The sequence below is a fragment of the Hyla sarda genome (genome assembly GCF_029499605.1).
Source record: "Hyla sarda isolate aHylSar1 chromosome 2 unlocalized genomic scaffold, aHylSar1.hap1 SUPER_2_unloc_6, whole genome shotgun sequence".
Lineage (NCBI taxonomy): Eukaryota > Metazoa > Chordata > Amphibia > Anura > Hylidae > Hyla > Hyla sarda.
This window is the reverse complement of record NW_026607613.1, coordinates 46,811-66,155: the sequence shown is the minus strand read 5'-3', so window position 1 is coordinate 66,155 and position 19,345 is coordinate 46,811. Positions and strand designations below refer to the sequence as shown.

General features: G+C 47.9%; 1 long non-coding RNA gene across 1 annotated transcript; it reads left to right on the top strand.

Annotated features, from left to right (window-relative positions):
• Positions 1–9,170: 9,170 nt before the first annotated feature.
• On the top strand, positions 9,171–9,902 carry LOC130298395 (uncharacterized). Its single transcript, XR_008849780.1, has 3 exons — positions 9,171–9,243; positions 9,344–9,508; positions 9,611–9,902. It is a non-coding gene; the product is annotated as an uncharacterized LOC130298395 (long non-coding RNA).
• Positions 9,903–19,345: the final 9,443 nt, after the last annotated feature.

The following is a 19,345-nucleotide window of genomic DNA, read 5'->3' as shown; positions in this document are numbered from 1 at the left end:
GGAACAGTGGTCCGTAAAAATGAAAAATAAAATTTTTCATTTGCACAGCCCACTGTTCCAAAGATCTGTGGGGTGTAAATACTCACTGCACCCCTTATTAAATTCTGTGAGGGGTGTAGTTTCCAAAATGGGGTCACATGTGGGGGGGGGGTCCACTGTTCTGGCACCACGGGGGGCTTTGTAAACGTACATGGCCCTGACCATTCCAAACTAATTCTCTTTCCAAAAGCTCAATGGCGCTCCTCCTCTTCTGAGCATTGTAGTTCGCCAGAACTTTCACAAAAAGAAAGCCGTTCTCTGCGGCATCTTGGTCATTAGATCGGTCAGCCTGGTCCCAGCCGGAGTGTTTGTGGTGCAAAACTGTGCAGCTAGGAAAAAAACACCAGTAAGTGCCCGCTGCATTCACCAGCACAGAAAGCCATATATGCCAGCGGAAAGCCGCCACATAAATGCTGCACATGCTGTATGCCGCAACTATGCAAATATATCTAGCACAGCCTGCAGCCTGTTCACACCTATTGTGAAAACATTCATTTCAGCTGGGATTACACTTGGCGTGTTTGTCATAAAAAACACCATGCTCGCTATGGGCACATGTTAGGTTGGAATCAATAGGGTAATATGAAACACCAGACACTAATGGGGGTTTCTTCAACCTTTTATGGTGTTTTTAGGCTATCAAATCTGTGGGATGCCGAGAGCATGTTTTTTTTGTTTTTTTTTTTGGGGGGGGGGGTATTTTCTCACTATTTTTTTTTTTTTCCAAAATATCTTTTTATTATCATTAAGTATCATATACAACAATGACAACAGGGCAATAGAAGAAACATCTCGTCAGTATGAATAAGTACTTACAACATTGTAAATCACGAAACATAGTCACAGGTGTCAACATCGTCCCATGACATCCGGAATGAGCTCCCACAGTAAATACAATTAAGCTGAAACTACACAGGTCTGAGGTAATAGACAGGCATGAGAAACAGTCGTTATCTAAGTGAGAAATAACCTCTGAAGTCCAACGGAGCTAGCTGGAGCGACACCTACTCGTAGTCATGAGACCAACATATAAGTGGATCAGGGGCAAGCGTGAGTCGGCCTGAGACAAAGAAGGTGGTAGGGGTTTTGAGGAGGAGAGGGGAACGGAAAGGAGAAGGAGGAAGGGAGGGAAAAGGGGTAGGAAGGGAGGGAAAAGGGGTGGGAAGGGAGGGAAGAAACAAAAAAAAAACGGGGGGCATAAGGGACATGGGAAAGGAGAGGAGGAGAAAAAGAAAGGGCAAGCAAGTCAAAGAGTGAATCAAGTGTGCGGAGATAGAAAGGAGGGAGGGAAGAATAGAAAAGAAAGACAAGAGAAGAGAGTGGCTAGGACCACAGGCTGAAGGCGGCATATAGTGAGGTTCTCTTGTGGTGCACATACCTGTCCGGGTCAGTCCCCAATCGTCGATCAATCATCCCCTCGAGTCATCCAAGTGCCGGGTTCTGAAATCGGGCGAGGACACAAAGGCTAGCCAGGGGGCCCAAACCTCATGAAATTTGGTGCATTGGCGTCTGGAGTCCGCCAGCAGCTCCTCCATTCTACAGATGTGCGATACTTCCCTAAGCCAAGATGAGTGAGTGCCATAGAGGACTTCCAGAGTCTGGGAATTACTGATCTGGCAGATAGTAGTAGGAAATGTGTTAGTTTGGAGGTAAGTTTGGGTGTGTCTCGCGGCAGGATCGAGAGTAGTATGACAGCCGGTTCCCTTGGGAGCGTTAGAGAGGTGAATGTGCGGATTCTGTCTAGGACGGAGGCCCAAAAATCATCAAGCATAGAGCTGGACAGCCATATATGCGTCATAGTTCCTCCCCGATGTCCACATCTCCAGCAAGAATCCGAGACAGATGGGTAAATACGGGAGAGAAGAGCAGGAACTCTATACCAGCAGGATATTATTTTATAATTAGTCTCGTGTATCCTGCAGGAGATGGAAGATCTATGACAGAGGGTCAATGCATGCACCAATCAGCATCCGAGAGCACACCGCCAATTTCCCTCTCCCATGCCATACGGAAAGGCAAAGGAGTGGAGGAGCCTGTGCGTTAGAGCAGTGAATATACTACGCTCACAGCATGGGGAACAGTGTTGGAGGTGGCGCATAAGCTTTCAAAGGTAGTGAGCTGTCTATGCAGATTGAGGGAGGTTTTGTTGGAGCTGTAGAAGTGTCGTAACTGGTTGTACTGGAAGGAGTGTAGAATAGAGTGGGGAGCATCGCCTAAGATGTCCGGGAGAGATTTCAGACTATCCTGCGATAGGACAGAGGAGAGAGTGGTACCCTCCAATCTATGAAAAGATCGAAATGATGTGGAGGAAAGGGCCGGGGGGAAGGCGGGGTTCCCAAAGATGGGCGTTAGTGGTCCGTCTGGTGTTATCAGGGAGTGGCTACCCAAATACGCCGAGTACGTTTTAGCTATGGAGTCCATCACTGGAGGTAAGGTGAAAGCGGAGCGGAGGATAGAGTGGATTAGAGCGCCCCTCAATTCTGACCCACAGCTTATTAGAAGTGTCCTGGAAGCTGTCCAGTACACGGACTAGAACGGCCGCCAGATAGTACGATAGGCAGTCTGGTAACGCCAGTCCCTCATCAGTTTTGCATCTGTATAGTTGTTTCCTAGCAATACGAGGCCTCTTGCGTGCCCACACAAAACCCGACTGGAGCGCAGAGAGTTCCCTGAAAAAAGAGCGAGGCAAGTGCGACGGAACCCCAGCAAACAAGTAGAGGAGTCGAGGTAGCACGTTCATCTTAAAGATATTTATCCGCCCCAGCCAGGAAAAGTCCCTGCGCTCCCACCTGGTTAGGTCATTACGCAGCGTCTGCAGCAGAGGGGGGAAATTGACCTTGAAGGTGTCTGCAAGGTTAGAAGGGACATGCATGCCCAGGTATTTTAAAGCTATTGATTGCCATTTAAACGGGTACAGAGATTTGAGTAGGGACACCTCTTGTGAAGAGAGGGTAATATTCAGAGCCTCGCTTTTGGCCAAGTTTAACTTATAATTGCTATAATTTGAGAATAGGTCTATATAGGCCATTAGGGAGGGCAAGGATGTGAGGAGGGAAGAAATGTACGAGAGGACATCATCCGCAAATGCCAAGCATTTGCAATGGTCATGAGACAGCGGTAACCCCCTGATGTCAGGATTGTTGCGGATCGCGTTAAGCAAGTGTTCAATACATAGAACATACAAAAGGGGTGAGAGGGGGCACCCCTGTCTAGTACCATTGCAAATCTCAAACGGCGCGGATAGTTGACCATTGACACGTATCTGTGCAAAGGGGTGTCTATATAGGGCCATGATACGTTGTCTTGCTACAGGACCCAGACCAATTTGAGTAAGGGTGGCAGACATGAAGTCCCAGTCCATCCGGTCAAATGCCTTTTCAGCATCTAAGTACAGCAGTAACAACGGCAGGCGTTCATTTTGAGCATGATGAATCGTGGAGAAGGCACGAAGCGTGTTATCTCTTTCTTCCCTACCCCGGATGAAGCCAACCTGATCCGGATGGACTAGGGAATCCATGTGGCCAGACAACCTGTTAGCTATTAATTTTGCGAACAGTTTAGCGTCTGAGTTTATCAGGGAAATGGGTCTATAGCTTTGGCACAAAAGGGGGTCCTTTCCCTCCTTGGGGATCACTGTGATGAAGGCTCTCAGGAAGGATTGTGGTATGTTGGTGGAGTCTGAGATGTCGTTAAATGCAGATAGGATCGGAGAAGTCAGTTCACTTCTGAGTACCTTATAGAATTTAGCCGTGTAGCCATCAGGCCCCGGGCTTTTGCCTGCCGGTAAGGAGGCGATAGCGAGGTCGAGTTCTTCAGCAGTGAACGGAGTCTCCATGAAGGTAAGTACATCAGGGGAGAGTTGGGGTAGTGCCGTGTCGGAGATATAGTGCGCCAAGGAGGGAAAAGCGGTGTCATTAGGAGATCGTAGACCCGGGGGCTTGGGTAGATTATAGAGGGTAGTGTAGTAGCTATGAAACGCCTCCAGGATGCTCAGGGTTAGGTGAATAACTGAGCCAGATCCAGTACGGATGGCAGGGATATATAGAGAAGACTTCTTCTCACGTAAGGCATTAGCCAGGAGGCGTCCCGACCTATCACCCCACTCATAGAACAATTTACCAGTGATCTGTTTGTAGTGACGGTGTTTAGCATTAAACAGGGACAGAAGCTCCTGATGAACCCCAATCAGATCCCTGTATACAGTGTCTTGCTGCGTCTGCTTATGTTGTGTTTCAAGCGCCGATAGTTTCAAGAGCAGCGCAGAGAGTTTCTCCGAGGCCGCCCTTTTAAGCCTCGCCCCATGCCTCACTAGGATGCCCCTGAGGACACACTTGAGTGCCTCCCATTTAATCAGTGGAGAAGAGGTGTCATGTAAGTGATCCCTGTGAAAGTTTGAGATCGTCTGTTTGAGATCTAGCAGACATAATTCATCTAGGAGTAGGGACTCATTAAGCCTCCAGGAGGCATGGGGTTTGGTAAAGGAGGGCAACGAGAAGGAGCAGGTGACAGGGGCGTGGTCAGAGACAGTCATTATCCCTATCGCAGCTGAATGAAATGCAGGGAGAAGGGAATGAGAGCAAAAGACATAGTCAATCCTACTGTATGAATTCCTGGGGTGGGAGTAGAAAGTATAGTCTCTATCCTGTGGGCGCAGCGTTCTCCAGACATCTAGCAATTGTAGGGAGTGGAGTTTCTGTCTCAGGGCTCTCAGACGACTATGTGATATGTAGGAATGGCCCGAGGAGGTGTCCACTGTGGGGAAAAGGGGGAGATTAAAGTCCCCACATAGTATCACAGGCCCAGTTGCAAACCGAGCCAGGGCATCCAAGGTATTAATCAGAAATGGAACCTGGTCGCGGTTTGGGGCATATATCGACGCTACAGTAATAGTCCTGTCAGAGAGGGAACAATTTGCAAATATGAATCGTGCATTCGGATCTATAGAGGAGGAAAGAACTGTGAGTGGGAGTGACTTGTGAAAAAGCAGTGAGACCCCCTTTGTCCTGGATTCAGGATTTACACTATTTAACCAGGTTGGGTAATATCTATTAGTGCCTGAGGGGAGATGACCCTCTTTGAAGTGGGTTTCCTGTAGGGCCACTATATGTGTCCTCTGTTTATGTAGTGCATACAGGGTCTGCGCTCTTTTCTCGGGGATGTTGAATCCCTTAACGTTAAGGGACGTGATATTGTCAGCCATCATATGTGTGTGGAGGGATTACAATTAACTCACCCAGGAGGAGGAGGACCGAGGGGATGATCAGTCCGGGAGGCCAGCACCACGAGATAATAGGTAGCCTGTGGGAGAGAGGGGAGACAAAGAAAAATAAGAACAGGACAGCAAGAGGTAGCAATATCCATACAGACACGGATATACAGGGACTAAGAGGATAGGTCATAAGGACCTGAGACCTAGTCGGAACAAGCCCGACGTCTATACTATGGCGGGTAGCATGAAAGGCACACCAAAGTATGGAGTACGCAAAAACAAACACAATCAACATCATACAGAACTGAGTATGACCGTTAAATAACTAAAGGAGCCCAATCCAACCCGCAGGGTGGTGGGCGCATATGGAAAACAGGCTATGAAGTAGCTGGACGGGTAGGGAACCCGAATGAAAACTACATAACAGGAGGCAGATATTCAGGGAGGCCCCACAACACTAAGAGACCCACAGAAAAATGGGCCGAGGGGCGGCATCCACTATGTGCAATAAACAAGAAAATATAACCCAGCGACACATGTAACTGTCCAGGGGGATGAAGGTCTGGGAACAACAGGAATCAATGCATTCGCAGTCCATACTGTAGATCCTACGATGACAATTGTAAGAAGTCCCAACTAGATCAGGCAGCATGTGTCTGTCTTGGAATCATCGGGTTCGATGACCTCCCCTGTCGCCTGGGCGAGGAGGAATGTCCAGCAGAGGAAGCGGCAGGGGGCTTCTGAGGTGGAAAAACAAACATCTGATCCCATTCCGGCAGTTGCATCGGCGGGAGCTTGAATTTGGCAAGAAACTTTGGCAAGTTAGGAGGACATCTGAGGGTGGCAGAAGTCGTCCCATGTCTAGCTGTTAGTGAAAAGGGGAATCCCCATTTGTAGACAATCTGCGCATTTTGTAGAATCTGAAGAAGCGGCTTCAGTGAGGCTCGTAGGAGCAGTGTGCGCAAGGAGAGGTCAGGGTACAGGTTGATCTGAGTCCCATTATACAATATATTCTTAAGGTGTCGCGCTTTGCGCATAATCTGATCCTTCTGGAGGAAGTGGTGCACCCTGCAGATCACGTCTCTTGGACGTTTGGGATCGGGATTTTTGGCTTTCAGAGCTCTATGAGCCCTATCCAATTCAATTGGTGAATCCTCCGATTTCTGAACGATTTCATTGAACAGCCTCTGGAGTGTGGCAGGTAAGTCAGCGGGCAGCACAGACTCTGGCAGGATTTTTATTCTAATATTGTTCCTGCGGTTTCTGTTGTCCATATCGTCGATGTGATCCACTGTAAGGGCATTTTGGATGGTTAGGTTCGCCGTCGCCTCCTGCAATTTTTGTATCTGTAAAGACGTAGCAGATTGTTGTTCCTCAAGGCTATGCACCCTTTCCTGAAGAGACGTGACTGCAGTTTTCACGGGTTTGAGATCCTGTGTCCATGCAGAATGTAGATCTGTGGCAAGCGCCTGCATATCAGCTTTAGTCGGGAGCAGGGCCAGCAAGGCTTGTAATTCCGGGTGGTTCTTGAGGGTGTTAACCGCCGCCTCAGGCGAGGGTAAGGTGGAAGCAGGGGTGATGTATGGCCCAGCATTAGGATTGGGAGAAGCAGCAATCCTGACAGGTGCCGGGTGTTTAGCAGGTGAGCCCCCCTTAGGAGTGAGGGATCCGTCCGAGGAGGAATAGTCAGAAGTGCAGCTTCTGAGGTGGCGCAACTTTGATGGAGTTTTAAATAATTTCTTCTTTGCAGACGGACTGTCACCCCAGAAATCAGGAACATCACTGTCTGCAGAGGAGTCTTGTGACCCCCTTTCCGAGTTAGAAGCATCAGAGTCCATTTCACCCGTCCAGTCCGTGACATCCCTGGCAGGGGGTCCCTGGACTGGGGTCAGGGAAGGCTGTCCAGGGGGGGGATAAGTAGGGCTGTCCTGAGAGTGCTGAGACTGAGTAGCCCTGGGCTTAGATTTACGCTTTACTGTCTGCCATTGCTCATTAACAGCTGGGAGTTCTGGAGGAGTCAGAGGTGGGTAGTCCATTTCAGATTGCTGCGGGGTTAAGGATACACAGGGACACCCAGGAGTGGAGGGCAGTGCAGCCTGAGCAACATTCAGTGAGAGACGAGTGATATGGTTGCCATGGGTTACCACAGAGTCCGCTGACAGATCACTGGGGAGTCTTCTCATGGGAGCAGCAGTTTATGAGGGTTCAGGTCTGTGCCCCTGTCTCCATTCTGATGCAGGCAACACTGAGGGAGCAGGGAGCTGAGGGGACACAGGAGGAAGAAGGTGTTTCTGGTCAGCGCTGCACAGCACCATGTCACTAGACACAGGGGGGAAGGTGACAAGGCTTACTTGATGCACAGGTGGTGCAGAGGGTGCCTCCATCTGTGTCACGGCTCTCGGTGGTTGCAGAGGAGGGCTCCGTCCTCCATCTCCAGCGTGTGTGGCCGCCGCCATTACGGAAGCTGCAGGGGCTGAGAGCGGGGATGTCACGTGTCTCGGAGCCGGCAGAGCAGTGGGGGAATGGCGCGCTTCCTTCTCCGGCTGCTGGGAAGTTGGGAGCAACTTGAAGAAGCGGGTAATGCGGGTTGGGTGGTTGCCGGGACCTTTAGGAGCCTTTTTCTGTTGTTTGTGGTGCGATCTGCCTCCCATAACCGTTCCGGTCGCCTGTTTTAAAACCGGTCAGGACGGAGCTCTCACACAAAGCGTCCTCGCTCCAGCGTGCCGAGCCACACCCCCTCCCCCACTATTTTTTTTTTTATAGAAATTCTTCAATCAAATGATGAAAGAATCACATGACTTGTAATGAGAAAAGCCAGAGGGGAAAAAAAACACCAAAGAAAAAACACTTCCTATAATAATAATAATAATGATAAAGATGATGATGATGATAATAATAATACACATTGGGACAGATGTATGAAAACCTGTGCAGAGGTCAAGTGGACCAGTTGCCCATAGCAACCAATCAGATCGCTTCTTTCACTTTTCAGAGGCCTTTTTAAAAATGAAAGAAACTACCTGATTGGTTGCTATGGGCAACTGGTCCACTTTCCCTCTTCCCTGGTTTTGATAAATCTCTAAGACCCCCCCCCCCCAGTGCTTTTAGCAAAAATAACACAAAGATAGCTGAGAAAAGAAATGAGGGGGAAGATTTTGATGTTTGTTTGTTTTTTGCAAAAAAAGAAAAAAACATCAAACAAGGATTGTGTTTGTTCCTAGGCTTAGGCTGTGATTAAAAACAACATATAAATGGTGTTTTTCAAAGCCTATATTGCTTTATTTCTGGTGCTTTTCCCCCCCTTTCGACAGACGTCTGTCCAGCTATTGCAAAGCTACAACTCCCAGCATGCCCTGACAGCCGAAGGCTGAGAGTTGTAGTTTTGCAACAGGTGGGCAGCCACAGGGGATCGGTGTTGCAGTATGTCAATCTAGGGCCATGGTGTCTGATCTTGAACTGGCAGCAGGAGCCACGACCACTTTAAATCAATGGCTGCTGGGACGTCTGACTAGTGACATCCTTCACTCCAGACCGCAACGTCAGGGACGTCACTCGTCAGACGTCCAGGCGGCCAGCGCTGCTCATTGAGCCTATCGGAGTAGCATTGATCTATGTAAGAAACCTATGGGCCCAGGCTGTTGGGGCCACCAAATGATATTACATATACAGAATGTCTGGTTAGGAGAAACAAATATAACGCACCCACAGGGAGTGGCGCCATTTTAATAAAAATTGTCAAAAACCTTAGATAACAGTCATACAGAATATATTAGAAAGCTTTTTTTATTTTCAGCCAATCAGAGAGCAGCACTACTGAAATAGAACTCCCAGGAGATAACAGCGTGTCACACATGTGATGTCATAACCATTGTCCACCAAAGAGCAGCACTGAGCAGAAATAACACTGCTCCTGTTCATTCTCCATCAGTGAGGGGCCGGTGCTGGACACTGTGTAGGGACGCGGGAATGCAAAGTCATACACATGACTGTGACTGGTAAGTGTTACATTGTTGTGTCCAAAAGATCTTTAGTGCAGTTCCATGTGTATTTCTATGATAAACATGTAAATAATTTATCTTTTTTTTCTTATCTTAGATGCACTATCTCCAGGACATGGAGTAGCATTTCCGGACCTACAGCAAGACGTTGGATGAAGGCATAGCCCCAGAAATAACACTGGTCCTGTTCATCAGTGAGGGGCCGGTGCTGGACACTGTGTAGGGACACGGGAATGCAAAGTCATGCACATGACTGTGACTGGTAAGTGTTACATTGTTTTGTCCAAAAGGTCTTTAGTGCAGTTCCATGTGTATTTCTATGATAAACATGTAAATAATCTATCTTTTTTGTCCCCTATCTTAGATGCACTATTTCCAGGACATGGAGTAGCATTTCGGGACCTACAGCAAGACGTTGGATGAAGGCACAGGCCTAGGAATCATGCACATACACAGAAACATTTGCCCAAATTATAGAGGTAACCTCCTTTAGTATGCCCAGAGGAAGGGCCATACAGTAGCCATGGATTCCCTACAGGTTTCCTCCCCTCTGGAGGTTTTTCCTGTCCTGAGTATTAGTTACTGTACGCTCTTTGTGAGTGATGGGAGGTTACAAAAAGTCCCCTACACAAACATTTTAATAAATAATAAATAAAGTTCCCCTTTTTTTAAACTGTTCTTTGACTTGTTCGACTCATTTATTTATTTCTGTGTGTGAAAATAGAGTTAGCAAAACATGGATGACCAAAGCTGCTCTCCTGCACGATCTGCATAATGCGGTGCGGAGAGAGGTAACTGGTGCTGGGTGGTGCAGTTTATGAGGCAAACGTAGAACACCCAGCAAGTTCCATGCACAAGCCTTTTTCTGATGAATGGGACTCATGCAGGGAACTTGCTAGGGGTCATACGGTTGCAAAGGAGCAACTTTTGGGTACATGAACTGTCCCTTAAAGGGGTACTCCGCCTCTAGATATCTTATCCCCTATGTAAAGGATAGGGGATAAGATGTCTGATCAAGGGGATCCTGCTGCTGGGACCCCAGCAATCTCCATGCAGCAACCAAAATTCTAAATAGTATGTTTAGATCACTGGTTCCTGTGGTGGGATTCGTGACATCATGTCACACCTTCTTGTGACATCACACCACCTCCCATAGACATAAATGGAAAGGGCGTGGCGTGAGGTCACGACCCGCACCACGAGAACCCAGAGTTCTAAATATATTATTTGGAACGCCGGGTGCTGCATGGAGATCACGGGGGTCCCAGTGATCAGTCATCTTTTGTCCTATCCTTAAGGTAGGGGATAAGATATCTAGGGGCGGAGTACCACTTTAAAGAATTAGAGAGTGTAGGCATGCCTTACAAGCAGGTAGAAAAAGAACAGCTGGGAGAAATGACAGGACATGAAGCAATGTTTGGCTGGGACCGATTTTGGGTGTGTTCTGGCCAATTAAAGGAGAACTATGGCAAAAATTAACTTATCCCCTATCCATGGGTTATGGGATAAGTAGCTGATCGTGGGGGGTCCCCCTGCAATACCTGGGATGAGACCCGTCGCTCAGTGAGAAGTGCTCGCTGCAGACGTCAAATCTCAATTTCCCTGGACCCCCTTCCTTCATGTCCACCACAGACGCCCCCAGACTGCTGTCTCTTACAGAGTTTTATGCCCAGAAATGGTTGGCTACTCACTTTGTCAGTAGATTCTCCTCCTAAATATGAAGACAATCGGGGAAATGTACCTGTGGAGAGGAAATGTTGTCCAGTTGCTCTTAGCAACCAATCAGATCACTTCTTTTATTTTTCAGAGGTCTTCTCAAGAATGAAAGAAGCAATCTGATTGGTTGCTATGGGCAACCTGATGAAAACATCTTTTTTTTCTTTAACAACTACAGTACTACAACTCCCATTGTAGTGTGTCTGTTCAACCTGTGCCTCCTCCAACCCTGACCCTTAGGGGGGCATAGACGGACCACACTGGGGGTTGTAGTACTTTCATTTTTACAGTTCCCCTATAACTCTGCAGCTTCGGTAGAAGTATGAGGCTCAGCCTTAGAGTCAGTGTATCTGGCTGCTCCGGTGTTCTTCTCTTTTACAGCCTGGACACTGTTCTCCTCCACACTGGTCCCTGTGGTCCGGTCAGATGGTTCTGGACTGGGGCTGAACGGTTGCTTGAGGGATTTAGTGGCTGATTTTTTTGGGAATTCAGTTGTTGGATGACCTCTCTCTTCAGTGGCTGGTGATATTCGTAGTGCAGAATTTACAGGTGTTACGTAAAAGGGGTACTCCGGGGGAAAACATTATTTTATTTTTTTAAATCAACTGGTGCCAGAAAGTTAAACAGATTTGTAAATTACTTCTTAAAAATCTTAATCCTTACAGTACTTATCAGCTGCCGTATGCTACAGAGGAAGTTGTAAAGTTCTTTTTGGTCTGACTACAGTGCTCTCTTTGAGTAGGAGCAAATCTCCATAGTAAACTTCTCCTACTCCGGACAGTTCCTGACATGGACAGAGGTGTCAGCAGAGCGCACTTCCTGTAGTCCAGAGAAGTTCAGTGTGTGCAGCGAGCGGGTGTGTCCCTTTCTGAGCTCCTCCAGACTTCCAGAGGCAAAGCAGCAGGTGTTACATGAGCTTTTCCCAGGAGCGTGGCAGGATCCTTAGGAGAGCCTCCCTGCATGGAGTCTCGGGCCTCCACTCCTCGTTCTTCCAGGCTGGCGGGGAGTGGAGAGAAAACTGCAACAGCCAATGTTCCGGCCGGAGGAAGAAGATCTAGCAGAGTCTGCAGCAATGCAGGCTCTGCTCCTCCGGCAAAGTGTGCCAGCCAGAGATCTGGTAGAAAGAAGGTGAGGAGGAAAAGTGTGGAGTTGTGGGCTGAGAGAGGGCCCAAAGAGTCCAGCGAGACCTACTGCTCTTGCATGGCCGCAAGGTTTGCGGAGTACGACCAGTGCGGCAAGGAGCTGAAGATGGCCAGAGAGAATCTACGGGTGTCTCAGAATCTGGCAAATACGGGGTCCAAAAAGAACCATCCAGAATTAAAGAAAAGGATCTCAGCGCTGAAAAGTGAAATTGTGAAATTAGAGATGCGGAGGGCAGAGATCATTGAAGGGAGCGGCCTCTTCCGGGAGAAGCTGATCAACGAGGATCAGTTTGCCGCCATGAAATCCCCAGGTAAGGTGGAGGTGGATGATGGGGAGAGTAGTGGCGGTGAAGAAAGTGAGGATGGTGGTGAGGAAGAGGAGAAGGTGGTGGAAAGTGCAGTTGTGGAGAAAGATGCTGTGCCTGTAGCCCATACCACCCAGGACAGCTACATTGAGCCGGCACAGGTGGCACTTCCACTTACTGATAGCGAGGAGGATGATGTGGAGAGTGAGGCTGGGGAATTGCTGAGGGCTATAGTGTTACAGGAGTCCCCAGCCCACCTCCAGAATTTCACTTTTGGAGAAAACCCATGTGAGGATGTGGCAGTTAAGCATAAAGCTAAGAAACATAAGATGCAGGAAACTGTGCAGTATGTCTTTGTTCCTTTCCAGCAATCTGGGCCAGCTGCAAAGCTGGTTCAGGCTGCTGGGCCCCCCAGACTGCCAGACCCCGTTTCTGTGGTGGAACGGAGCCAGCATGGGGGGTACAGCATGGCGTCAGTAAAGGTTGTGGATGCAATAGAAGTGAAGCCCACCCATCCTGCCGGTAGGGAGGGGCAGGATGGGCTCATGGTGGGCAGCTCTGGCACTGCAGGACCGCCCCAGGGTGGCGGGGGGCGTGTCCAAGTTCCAGAGGCGAGCTATGCCGCCGTGTGCTCGGGGGGAGGTTCCCTGAGTTCTGTGGGCACTACCGGCACTGCAGGGCACTCCCCTGTGAGGGGGGGGAGTGTCCGGGTGCTGGTGGCAGAGAGTGGTAGGTCCATGTGCTCGGGGGGCGGTCCTCCGAGTATAGTGTGTTCTGTGGGCACTGCGGGGCACTCCTCTGTGAGGGGGGGGGAGTGTCCGGGTGCCGGAATCATCCGCAGAGCCCGTGCGGTCGGGCAAGGCAGGTGCTGGCATTGTGGGAGGAGCTGGGGTGCGCCCGATGGGGCAGTCTCAGACTCTGATAATAACATCAGCCATGGAGGAGGAGCCATCGGTGTCGACCCCAGCAGCAGCAGCACCAGAGAAAAAGACCATTCTGAAGCCAGCAATACTACAACTCCCAGCCAGCCCAGAATCTATTAGTCAGGTCAAGAGTGCAGGGTGGGTGAATGCTGAGTGTGGTAGTGTTGTGGATGAGAGGAGTGTATGTGGGAGTGTCAGTGGAGTAAATATTGGTGGGAGTGGTAGTGTTTTAAATGGTAAGTCTGGTGTGGATGAGAGTGGTGGTGCGAATGGTGGTATTAGTAGTTCTGGGTCTGGTTCTGGGTCTGGTCTGGCTGCCCCCCCGGTAGTGACTGCTCCTAGGAGCTATGCCAATGTCACTGCCGGGGGTTCAGGGGGTCCCTGTCTCTGGCCGGCCCTGGGGGCCATTTGCAACAGCGCCTCCTGGAGGCTTTACGCAGGGGTGACAGGTCGATCCAGGTAGAGGGAAGGGGTGAGGTCGACCTGTCTTTCTGGATAGAGAGACACGGTTTGGGGGCTTTCCGAGAGCGGAATGGGGAGGTGGTCTGGTCCCTCCCGACACCCGGGCAGGACAATAACCGTAGGAATGTGGTCCGTCTGATTTGGAGGGGCGAGGATGCGTGTCCAGCACGCGCTAAATGGTTGAGCTCCTCCTTCAGATGGAATTCAGGGCGAGTGACATCTTTGCCCTGATTCACCCCTACGGTTCGTCTGAGTTTGACGTCCGTTTCGTTCGGCCAGAGGGTCTTGAACTCTTCTGGTCAAACTATGAAGTGGCGAAGAACGAGCCCGGCTGGCGGGATTTCGCCGTAAAGGCGATTTACCGTCAGAACTCTGTCAAGAAAGTGACCGTTTTGACCCGTAACGAGTCGCTTTCTTGTTATGACATCATGACCTGGCTTGGTCGGTATGGGGATGTGACGGACATGCCCAAGAAAAACTTTGATGAGCACGGGATCTGGTCTGGGGCCTGGACGTTTTCCGTCAAACTCAAGCGTTCAGGCAGTACGGTTGCCCACATTCCGTCAGCCGCCTTCCTTGGACGTGATAGGAGTCAGGTCTTCTACCAGGGGCAGCCTAAGGTCTTTTACAGCCCCACCCACTTTAGCGCAGCCTGTACTGTGCAGGTCTGCGCTTTGTGTGGTGGGGTGGGTCATCTGGCCGCATCCTGTCGGCAGATCCGGTGCCACCTGTGTGGTGTCCTCGGGCCTTCACCCGTGCGGCGGCCGCTCTGGCTGAGGAGAGCTATGAAGTTGCCTCGGCTGGGGAGGGTACGAGCAGGGATGGGGGCGCACCAGGGCTAGTGAGGAGGAAAAAGGGCCCCGCCAAACTAAGGCGGGAGGAAAATCGTCGAAGGAGTAGGGAGCTGGAGAGTGCCCAGGTGGCGGGGGTAGCTTCAGCCCCTGCTCCTGAAGCTGGCCCTGTAACTGCTGAAGCCCTGGAGGAGAACGTGCTAGATGAGGAGATCAGGAGACTGCGCAAAGAGGATGGCAATATGGCCGACCCTTCTGATTCCTCCCACTATGAAAGTGTGGATGAGGATAGTGGGGAGAGGCCTAAAAAGAAAGATAAGGGCAAAAGGAAAGGGAGAAAGAAGAGGTCAGAGTCATCTGCTCCTTGTACTACGGGCCAGGTCCAAAACGGAAGCCTGACTGCCCCCCCCTCTGGTTGACCTGTCAAACCGGTACCTCGTCCTCGATACCATCTCCTCCCCCTCCTTTCGGGGGCTCAGCACTGCTCTGTTCCAGGCCGAAGCACCTTAAGTGCGGTCCTTAGTGTCAGGGAGGCAGTGGAGCGGAGTAGTGCGGGTTTCTGGAAGGGATACTTGCTATCCCTGGATCAGGCCAAAGGGTTTGATCGGGTGAACCACGAGTACCTCTGGTCCGTCCTCCTGAGATATGGCTTACCGAGTACTTTTGTTAATTGGCTTAAGATCTTGTATGCAGGGGCACAGAGTTTCCCATTGGTGAACGGTAGGTCTGGCCGCTGTTTTGAGGTGGGGTCCGGAGTCCGTCAGGGTTTTCCTTTGAGCCTGCTTTTATACGTGTTTGCGATCGATCCCTTCGTCCGGAGGGTAGATTGTGGGCCATTGGCGGGAGTCAGGATGAGTCTGGCGGAGCTGGATGTCGCCCAGAGAGTGGTGGCGTACGCTGACGATGTCACTATTTTTGTCTCCTCGCGAGAGGAGGTCGATGTGGTGATGTCGGAAGTGGACCGCTAGGCATCTGGGTCTAAGATCAACCGAGATAAGTGTGAGAGTCTATGGCTGGGAGGGGGAGATCTCCCGGACACTCTTCCCGGGCCCCAAGAGTCAGCAAAAGTTTTGGGCATCATATTCGGCCAGGATGATTATCCCACCAAAAACTGGGATGGTAAGCTCCAGGATGCCGCTCAGAAGGTGGACCAATGGAAGGGTTGGTCTATGACCCTCAGGGAAAGGGTACACCTGATCAAATCGTACCTGCTCCCTTGTTTATCTATCTGCAGCGTATGTATCTTGCCAGAAGCTTACTACATTAGAATCTACAGCCTGTTTTTCCAACTGTTATGGGGAAACAGGAGGAACCTAGTCAAGAGGGAGGTTACGTACCGCACGAGGAGACTAGGGGGTTTATCTATGGTAAACCCTGTGGTGTTCTTAACCAACACCTTCTTTGGAGTCAACTTGCCGGCCTTACCTATCCGGAGTGGGCTTATGGGGCATTCAGGAACCTGGGTGGCCGAGATCGGGGCACTTTATTCTTAGTTAGTTTAGTAATTAGGTACTACACGTGGAATGCACGGTGTTTAGTGTCGACCCAACAGAAAATCCTCTCCGAGGTGGAGGTCTGTAGGAACATCACCGGTGACCTCGGGAAGATCAGGTCTTTGGAGTATGGCAGTCTTGGTAACAGTAGGGCTTCTCTCCTATGGAGAGGGTTTTCTTTTGATGTGCCCTAGGTACTAGACCTTTTAGGTAGAGTACCTTTATTTTGGTTAGGGACGGTGTTATAGGGATAGAAATAGGATGAGAACAGGGTTAGTTTGAATGGAGGGATAGGATTAGGGAGAATTGTAGGGGGAGTTAAGGAAAGAGTGTAAAATTATTTTGAATGTATCAAGTCTGCCATCCTTCTTCCTGGTGGAGGGCTAATGCATGTGCACGCTAGCTTTTTGTTTTGTTTTTAAGCTGATATGGTATGAAGGGCTTACAGGCGACCAAACTTGGGCCTAAAGTGGGTTGTGGTTCAGTGTGTATAAGTTTGTGTATAAGTTGGTTGGGAGGAGTGCTAGGTGGGGAGGGTGTGCTTGTGGGTGGTGGTGTTCATCTTTGGGGAACCTGACATGGGTCAGTTAAGGACTGGACTTTGTGAACTGTAAGAACGGTATGGACTCTGACCCATGTACAGGAGGGGTGGTGTGGGTGAGGGTACAGTTTTAGTGTAGGGTTTTTCCTAGGGTTTTCTATTGATTTTGTAGGTGTTTTCTGTAGTGCATATATTTTGTTTATATTATATTTTATTTATATAGTAAATTTAGTAATTTTGTACCTATATTGTGTTATATCTATATTGTTTCATATTGTTTCATGTTATAGCGTTATGGTAGCCGGACCAGTTGTTGTGTTGATATGTGGTTTATTTCGTTTATTTCAGTTATTTGGTCTTTTTTTATGTTTTCCTTGGTATTTTCATTAGTCCTGGATAGAGGATACAGTTAATTTGGACATTTTGTAAGTGAATGTATGTGTGATATGATTATTTTGATTATTTTTATTATTATTAAAATATTTTTTTTTTTTTGTCATTTTTATTTATTTATTTATTTTTTTAATATATGAGAAGAAAAAAAAATATTTATATATATAGATTAACAAAAAATCTAAAAAATGTAAAAAAATAAATAAAAAAATATATAAAAAAATAAAATGTAAAAAAACATACAATAATTATTTTTTATTTATTTAATTTTTTTTTTATTTTTTTTAGGTGTGCTTGCTACTTTTCTGTTTAGTTTTCTTGTTGCGTGTTCCCAAGTATGGATGGTTTTGAGTTATAGTCGGGTAATGATAACTTTTATGTTTATATTTTGACAAGCCAAGTTGTGCTATTTTATTTATTTATTTATTTTTCTTATGTTCATTTTCGGTAAGCGTGTGAGTGTTTGATTAGATATTTTGGGCATATTTTAACCCCTTCAGGACCAAGCCCATTTTTGCCTTAAGGACCAGAGCGTTTTTTGCACATCTGACCACTGTCACTTTAAACATTAGTAACTCTGGAATGCTTTTAGTTATCATTCTGATTCCGAGATTGTGTTTTCGGGACATATTCTACTTTAACATGGTGGTAAATTTTTGTGGTAACTTACATCCTTTCCTGGTGAAAAATCCTAAAATTTGATGAAAAATTTGAAGCTCTCTGCTTGTAAGGAAAATGTATATTACAAATAAAAAAAAATTTTATTCACATATACAATATGTCTACTTTATGTTTGCATCATAGAAGTGACGAGTTTCTACTTTTGGAAGACACCAGAGGACTTCAAAGTTCAGCAGCAATTTTCAAACTCACTATTTTTCAGGGACCAGTTCAGATTTGAAGTGGATTTGAAGGGTCTTCATATTAGAAATACCCCACAAAAGACCCCATTATAAAAACTGCACCCCCCAAAGTATTCAAAATGACATTCAGTCATCATTTTAACCCTTTAGGTGTTTCACAGGAATAGAAGCAAAGTGAAGGAGAAAATTCACAATCTTCATTTTTTACACTCGCATGTTCTTGTAGACCCAATTTTTGAATTTTTACAAGGGGTAAAAGGAGAAAATGTATACTTATATTTGTAGCCCAATTTCTCTTGAGTAAGCACATACCTCATATGTCTATGTAAAGTGTTCGACGGGCGCAGTAGAGGGCTCAGAAGGGAAAGAGCGACAAGGGGATTTTGGAGAGTATGTTTTATTGAAATGGTTTTTGGGGGGCATGTTGCATTTAGGAAGCCCCTATGGTGCCAGAACAGCAAAAAACCCTCACATGGCATACCATTTTGGAAACTAGACCCCTTGAGGAACATAACAAGGAATAAAGTGAGCCTTAAAACCCTACAGGTGTCTCACGACTTTTGCATCTGTAAAAATTTTTTAATTTTTTTCACTAAAATGTGTATTTCCCCCCAAATTTCACATTTTTCCAAGGGTTAATAGCAGGAAATACCCCCCAAGTATGGAGGTACCCCATAAGTTGACCTGAAGTGCACTATGGGCGAACTACAATGCTCAGAAGAGAAGGAGTCATATTTGGCTTTTTGAGAGCAAATTTTGCTCGGGGAGCATGTCGCATTTAGGAAGCCCCTATGGTGCCAGGACAGCAAAAAAAAACACATGGCATACCATTTTGGAAACTAGACCCCTTGAGGAACGTAACAAGGGGTACAGTGAGAATTTGCCCCCCACTGGTGTCTGACAGATCTTTGGAACAGTGGGCTGTACAAGTTTTCATTTTCACGGACCACTGTTCCAAAGATCCGTCAGACACCTGTGGGGGGTAAATTCTCACTGCACCCCTCATTACATTCCCTGAGGGGTGTCGTTTCCGAAATGGGGTCACATGTGGGGTTTTGATTTTTTTGCGTTTGTCAAAACCGCTGTAACAATCAGCCACCCCTGTGCAAATCACCTCAAATGTACATGGTGCGCTCTCCCTTCTGGGCCTTGTTGTGCGCCCCCAGAGCACTTTGCGCCCACATATGGAGTATCTCCGTAGTCAGGAGAAATTGCGTTACAAATTTTGGGGGGCTTTTTTCCCTTTTACCTCTTGTGAAAATGTAAAGTATAGGGCAACATCAGCATGTTAGTGTAAAAAATTTAAATTTTTTACACTAACATTCTGGTGTAGACCCCAACATTTCCTTTTCAGGGTTAAAGAAGAAAATACGCCCCAAACCTTGTAATGCAATTTCTCCCGAGTACGGCGATACCCCATATGTGACCCTAAACTATTGCCTTGAAATACGACAGGGCTCCAAAGTGAGA